We start from the raw sequence: 8,085 nt of genomic DNA, 5'->3' as shown, positions 1-8,085 counted from the left end.
AGTTGTGGCCTTTCTCCCCGACTTCTCACTAATCCAACACTAGTGAAAACTGGTAGAAATGGATTAGTCCAATGCTAAACCTTTAGAGACCGTTCATGTGACGCCCTCACTTCTCCTAAGGGCGAACCCAAGGGTATCCGCGGGACACCTGTCCAACTCTCGCCAGGACTCACGACAAATCGATTCAAGTTTATCGATACATAACAATTAATACGAGCCAAATAAAGAAAAGTCACTTCCATAATCAACCATCCAAGGCTCACACCACGAGTTCAAAATACATCAGTTATTCAATCCTTACATCAAGTTCCCAAAAGATACATCAGTTCCCCAAACTATACAACAATCACGAGTCCAGCCAAAACATTTGAAACCCTAATACCAAAAATACATCAAAAGGGGTTCCTCCCGAAGTTCACTTCCTCCATTCCTGTTCAGAAAAACAAACTAATGGGATGAGACAATACTCAGTGAGGCCAAGAAATACACATGCAAACACGTAATCCAAGTAGCCACAATTTATATAGTAAATAAAGCTATCAAGTTCAAATAATTCACATTTCAAATAGGAAAATTGAACATAAACAATTCAAGGATACTGTAGCTCTCAGGAGCTAAATTCCACGTAGTTGAGTCAAAGTCTTGATTACATCTCATGTTGACACTCCGTCAACCACATAAGTACCAAATCCGTAGATACACCACTTTTCTTTGAATCCCGTCACCGTTGCACCCCGTTTACCGAGCCCGCTCATCAAAGTTTTGATAATACTCGAGTATATTATGGCAATACTGCACGAGTAATGCCGAGCAAAATCTCTCCAATAGATCATGCTCTACGAATATCTCATGGTTTGCTAAACTTATCGACCAAGCTCATGCTGGCTCGAATCGCAAAGTTAACCAACGAGTTTGGGCGTCTCCCGAATACGAAGACGAATACGAATACAAATATAAGTCGATGAGCAGCGCTCAAATCGACGATTCCAAATAGGAATCACATATACGAATCACATCCACATTACTATGTACAAGTCGAATATGAATTCACATAGCAAAATACAAATATAATTTTGTTCGAAAGAGAACGAGTGCGGTAAAGTACACACTCGTCTCAAAATTTTAAATTCACATAACGGATAAGAAACAATTAACCACTTAGCAATAAATTCATGCACTTGACACTCACCAATCAAAACAAGGGAGTAAGTGCGTAAACGAGCCTTTAGGTGTTCCCCTCGAAAGGTCTCCTTGAGCAACTGAGCAAATAGTAATTGTCTATTACACACTATCGCTTAAAACCCCTAATTATCGAGGAAGATTGCACACTTGTACAATCTAAGAAAATTTCATGAAAACGAGCCTTAATTACTCGTAAATCGAGACTCAAAAATGGGGTTTTAAAACACAAGCGAAATCTGATTTTCATCTTTGAAATCAAGTGTAAAACGTTCAAGTAATATCGAAGGAATAAGGAGTACTTGAAAAACTCCATTTCCTTGGAATTCGGAAAATTTCAGTTTTGATACGAGACATTAAAAAAATCGTATCTCACGCTTTACAAGTCAAAAATTGGAAAACTTGGTACCGTTAGAGAACTTGGTACTAAACGTTCCTAGAATACACTTTTCTAAGATTCCAAATGGAGAACATTCAAAAATAAGCTCAAAGTCGCTGTTTTGGTTCATAAGGCAGATTTAAGTTGATTTTTGGCCAAATTTGAAAATTCGGCAAAATTCACTTGATTGGAACTAGCCTTTGAAATTTGGAACTCTATTAGAGTTACAATCCAAGTTTATAACAAAACAAGCGGAACAAGAAACGGAGTTTTGAGCACTAAGATATAGCAACTCAAAGTTACCAAAATTCCCTTGTAAAACAAGGGTTTTCCAAACTCGGGTCATGAATTTTGGTAATTTATTTGAGTCATGAAACGGCCTCGGAATAACACCATAATTAGCAGTATAATACTACCATATAATAGTTGTCCCTCTACCAAATTTCATGGAGAAATAACTTCGGAAAGGTAGTCAACCAAACAACCAAAGTTTCAAAAAATCCCAAGGCAAAACTGCCTTGAGCTTTTTGTTTTTCATTCCAAACATTTGGTCAAGGAAAATCCTTCAAACATGGTTCATTTGTGTAGGAAAAGCCTAAGGAACATTCATGGTATATTTGATAAGTGTTTTAACTCCAAGAAACTCAATTGGCTAGTCCACACCAAGTCTAGCATCAATTCTGCCCAAAATTTAGGGTTTTCAAGAACAGGACAGGTTCCGTATTTGATCACAAATCACTCAATTCAACTCGGAATTAAGCATGGTTGGTGGCGTTGGAAAATACATTCATAAAACTATAATTTCACAGAAGAAATCATTCTGAGATTCAGCACACAACTAGTTCAAATTCGAGCCTCAAGTTGTAGCTTCTGAACTTCGTTCCAGAAAAATAGAGAAACAGGACAGTCATCTTTAAATGGTTGGTACGGAATACTCGGGTGGAATTAGGGGGTGCATTTTATACCGTTGGAAAGCTGGGAATGTCTATTTTCAAATGCCACTGACGGAACATGATTTCGACTTCGGAGTACAGAGTTATGGATGAAACAAAAAGGCTGTCTGAGCATTACGGGAAAAATTTTCCAGGTTTGCTAGTTTTGCTAGATTAATCCATTTGACCAACCAAACCTCAATATTTTTCGATGAAACTGTGTACACCAACTAGACAACATATAAAAATCATATACAAGCCATTAAAACCTCAAAATTCCGCAAAAGAGGCACGATCATAACAGGGGCAGAATTGAAAACTTTACATCCATGCACTCCTTGAAGTTTATACTAGCTATGCACCATTAATCTACCAATTTGAGCACTAAATCAACATTAAATCCATCATCAAACATCATATCAGCCATCAACCCAAGAGTGGGAGTTCATAGAGCCCACTCACCAATTTTCTAACAATTTAAAGCTGCCCATGAGAATCCAAGAGCTCATGAGTGTAATCTATCTTCCATAAATCAAGAATTAAGTGGTTGATCATTACTTACTTTCTTAGAGAGCCAAGACAAGTATTTCGATCACTTTGAGCTGGAGAAAAACCGTGAGAGGCAGCTCCTTTCCGAGCTTATCTTGATCACCAAGTGATTTGAGTGTTGTGTGTAAAATTTGGAGGTAATTTGAGCAAGAAATTGAGGAGAAAGAGTGGAGGAATTTTCTGGTCTTGTTCTTCCTTTGTTGCTCGGCTGTTTGAGAGTATGAGAGGAAGGAAATTATGATGTTATTAGCTTCTAAGGTAGGCTTAAAACTTGTGGCTCAAATTTGCTCAAAGTCGTCCACTAAAATAATGCACATGCGCGTGCGTTTCGTGCTCGATTCCTCTCGAGTTTATTGCATTAGTGCACTAAACCTCTAATGCACTTACATTCATATTATTATTACTCACTCTTAATAGTCCCAAAATAATGGTCGAAGGCTCCTCAATTACTCGCGCGCGTAAAAACGCGTATTTCCAATTTAAGCGCGAGATAGTGAAATTTCTAAGAAGTTCTTATAACGGTAATATAACTAACTAACCTTTGAACACTTATACATAAAAATACCTATTTTAGGACTAATGTATGTCGCGCCCCACTTTTTGAATGTGTGTGTGTGGTGATGTGTGTGTGGTGTGAGATGTGAGTGGTGTAATGGAATGTGAACGTGTGTAAATGAAAAGTAAAAGGCCATGAGACTTGATAATGCGACGGTTTGGCCATATAAAGTTCAAAAAGGGTTTTTTGTATCAAAAATGGAGTCGCCACTTGGTATAGGGTTAGGGTGTACCAAGTCACCCAAAAAATGGTTTTTTGTTTTTGAATGAAAAAAGTAAATAAACCCTTTTAGAGAACTTTTGGGTCTACGTAACCAAAAGAGGGATCGGGGGTCACATTTGACGAAGAGGAAGGCAAGGATAAAAATTCAAGGCACCCCTTCGACCTAGCCAAGGCTAGTTGCGTGACTTAAACCAATTTTTCCTAATTTTTCTACCCAAGGTATGTATCGCGTGTTGGATATGTCTATATGAATGCAAAAACCTAGAACTAGGGGGACATGGGGGAAATTTCTCTTCAAAGGTTGAGTGGTGCCAATCACATTAATTGTGAAGCCCAATAATGATCCTTTGGAGAGGTAACACGTAATCCTAAATGACGTAAAAATGAGTGGAATGCATGCCATGTGAAAGTGTGAGTTTGTGTGAAGTGAGAAAAATGATAAAAGTAATAAGATATAAGTGGAGGTGTGCAAATGTCTTTGCAAGGTAAAGTAAGTAAAGAATAATAAGGTGAAAAATGCCATAAGGTGCATGTGTGAGTGATATGGTATAGAGTGTAAGTAGTTGAATAAAAACGTGTAAAATGAAAGTAGTGTGAAGTGAGAATGTAGAAAGAGGAATGGAATATACAGTAAGTGATAGTGAATGAATGAAATGCGTGAATCCTATAGGAATGCATCAAAACGGGAACGGGGAGTCCTAACTTTGTGACTTGATTTTTCCTTTGATAGAAGGGGGGAACTAGCGTGCTAAGGCTATCGAGTAGCCACACTCGCTCGTTTCCCTTATCAGAAGGGGACTCTTCAGGCAAATGTACCCTAACTAGCATGAGATGCAAGACCTAAAGTGAGGGGAAAGGGGAATCGAGGAGCATGCCAGATGATAAAACTAAGGAAAAATGCATGATATGTAGTGAACAGGCAAATAATGCATTAATGAAAAACAAAGGAAAAATCCTATTGGGTCTAGCGTTGGACTAGCCCTTTCTATGAATTCCTAATGAAATAATGAGCCACAACTAGCATTGGACTAGTGTGGTGACGTACATTCATCCATCACATTCATTCATGGCTATGGAAAGCGATTAGACATGCCAAACACCTATAAACACATAGCACATAACAATTAGCATGCTCGACTAGATGCAAGAGCCTAGTAAAGCACTTAACACATAACACATAGACAAGCAATGAACCTATTACACTTGCTAACTAAAACAAAAGGGGAAGGGGAAATGAACCAAATTGCTCGCCAAGCCCTATCTATTACAAGCCAAGAGGTGTACACATACCCCATAAAAACATAAAGGGGAAGGGGTAAATGGACCAAATTGCTCGCCAAGCCCTATCTATTACAAGCCAAGAGGTGTACACATACCCCATAAAACTTAAACAAAAGCAAAAGTAAATGAAATAAATGAAAGGGATTAAAGAAAGGCAAGGAAAGCAACGTAGACATGCAATTTACACTTAGCACGTTGGATCACATAGGAGAAATGAAAATCAAGGAGATAGAGGTTACCTCCCTTGCAATTGGGCCCCAATGAAGTGAAATCACTTATTTATCCTCCAAAATAAAAGAGATGGTCAAGGCACCAATTTATTTGGAAAAATTAAAGAAAACAGGCAAACACAAGCTCACTTGGTCATAAAGCCCCTAAAACCATGAATTAAGTGCAATTGAAACAAAGCATGGTAGTCAATTGAAACAAACAAGCAATGAAGTTGTAAAATTAAAGGCTACCAAGGGCCAAATTGAGGAAATCATTCAATTGATTGGGCCATAGCAGGACAAAGGGAGACTTGGGGGGTCAAAGTGCAGTTTTTTGAAAATTTTTGCATGCAAACTCATGCAAGCTACGAATGAATACAGCTTCTGCAATTTCTATCTAACATCTCTGCTGCAATGTTGTTCCAACTTCAAGTACCGAATCTGGACCCAACATCCAATCATCCAAACTTCAAACTAAACAAACACAACTCAAACTTGACATCCAACAAGCAAAACATAGAAAGAGATCATGCAAACATTAAATCTGAATCATGCAAGACCCACGGATGAATTGGTTGCAATCAAAACAAACTCGCTGCACTCTCTGTTTACAAATGCCTGTTCCTTAATCCCAACTTGGATTATATATTTTCAAAACCAAATCTGCAACTTTAGGCTAAGCAAAACATATAATCACCACCATCAAAAACAAACAGAAGACTTAGGAAAAGATCATGCAAAAATTCTGGAAAATATACAAGAAAAGTTCAGCAATTCGGTTGTTCATTTTTCCAGCAAAGGATTGGAACATGCTTCGAATATTTCAGCCCCCAAAAAATGCAAACTCAACACCTCTTTCCAACATAAGATCAACCAGCAAATTGGATGGCTCAAGCAATCTTCATATAAAGCTTACAAAGCATTTCTGCAACAATAAGAAATTTTCAGCAGCCTGCCGAAACTTTGGAAATTTTAGCAACCGAAAGTGCAGGCCTGCTGCATTTTTTACTTCCAAACTCGGACTTCACATTCCAAATACACAAAGTTTGATCAAGACCTTTTAAACCAAGCATCACATAAATCCATGTATGATCATTCAAATCCAAGGATTCCCACAGAAAAGACTTCGTCCAAGAAAATAAGAAAGAAAAAGTGCAGCCGAGGAGCTTTATCATCTACTTGCACTGGCCAATTAAAATATTCAGCACAGAACATTTCACTCTTCAAACAAACACTGAAATCATCATAAATAAACAAGAGCAGGCTATACTTATGGACAGGAAACTTCGGCTCTTCCAGACATTAAACTTAGACAAGAAATGGATACTAAATGCATAGCTCACATTTTTCTCATGGTTCCAAAAAGAATTGATAGCTGATACGTTTATGACATAACAGTCGAACAATAAACACAGGGAACATGTTAACCAAACCACAAGTTCAGCAAATAAAAGGAACAACAACTGTCCGCACGTACAGTTGCAATGAGCCGAAAATTTCATGCTTATTGCAGCAGCTTTTGCATTTGTAACCTCGGCCAAACAAGAGGTCCACAGATTCCATGAGCACGTTTAATCAAAACTTCATTTTCCTAACACTCCGATGGAACATTATCTAAACTAAACAACCATGAGCATGATAATCCAACTTACAACAGAAAACAGCACACAAAAGGAAGTAAAATGCAGCCTAATCGAAATGGACAAAGCTACAGCAGACTTTCCTCTAAGGACTTTCCGACCCAACCCATCATTTTTGTTTCATATAATCCTCAAATCCCAGCATACATAAAACTTACAAAACAACAATGACAACATTGCACAAAACCAAGTTCTGCTCTTCATGTTCAATACAAAGATTCAAGAAAACATGCAAATCTGGAATTAAAAAAACGCAACTTCCAACTCAGGACATACGCAGCCAACAAGGTTCACAGCAAACAGCAAAAAGGAAACAACTTTGGTTGACGAAATGGAAATGGATGCAAGAAAGACAACGAACTGTCTCCCAATACTTCCAACATCAAACTTTACTCCAGTAATTCAACATCCAAACGCAAGTAAAAGCCCAGGATTTCTGGTTACACAGACCAGGTTCCATACGAAAAGAAAATAGCCAAGAACAAAGGTTGAAGACTACCTGTTCACTGCCTGGGCTCGATGAAGATATCAACGACCGAACCTGACTCTGGGTTTTCCGCCTTGGATCTCCTTTTCTGCTTACTCTTTCTCGGATCTCTGATCTTGCCCAGCCTTTTTGCTGCAAGCTCTCTCCCTCTTCTTATTTTTCTGGTTGCTCTTCTCTGTCTCGTCACTCAGCCCCTCTCTTTCGTTCTTTCGTCAATCCACAGTCGCCACCAGAAGCAGTCCTCTGACCTTTCCCTTTGTCTAGTTCTTGTTCGTTGATTCACTCTTCCCTCTTCCCCTTGCTCACGGCTCACTCTCTCAGTTTTCTCCCGTTTGCTAGCAGTTTTTCCGTTTTTTCTTTCTTTCTCCCCGCGGATCCCTCTTTTAGCTTGCGGCCCTTTCATCTTTTTAGGGCACCCCAAAACTAAACCTAATATGAAAGGCCAGGATCTCCTCCTCAAAAATAGGTTCATGTGTCTTGTTTTTGTCCTTTGATTGATTTTTGATTTTTTGACTTTTCCTTTTTTTCCTTTTTTCTTTCTTTTCTTTTTTCTTTTTTTTTTTTTAAATGCTAGAATGTCTAAAAATGAGATTAGTAAAACCAAACTAAAATAAATATCAATAAAACTAACAATGAAAAATAAAGTCAAAA

The 8,085-nt window shown here is 38.2% G+C and overlaps 1 long non-coding RNA gene across 1 annotated transcript; it reads right to left on the bottom strand.

Annotated features, from left to right (window-relative positions):
- Positions 1–222: 222 nt before the first annotated feature.
- On the bottom strand, positions 223–7,836 carry LOC113688311 (uncharacterized). The gene is made up of 2 exons (XR_003447960.2): positions 5,338–7,836; positions 223–430 (listed from the first exon to the last, which is right to left on the bottom strand). It is a non-coding gene; the product is annotated as an uncharacterized lncRNA (long non-coding RNA).
- Positions 7,837–8,085: the final 249 nt, after the last annotated feature.

Source organism: Coffea arabica, chromosome 5e (assembly GCF_036785885.1).
Source record: "Coffea arabica cultivar ET-39 chromosome 5e, Coffea Arabica ET-39 HiFi, whole genome shotgun sequence".
Taxonomy (NCBI): domain Eukaryota; kingdom Viridiplantae; phylum Streptophyta; class Magnoliopsida; order Gentianales; family Rubiaceae; genus Coffea; species Coffea arabica.
Note: the sequence above shows the minus strand (reverse complement) of the source record. Positions and strands in the feature narration are given on the sequence as shown.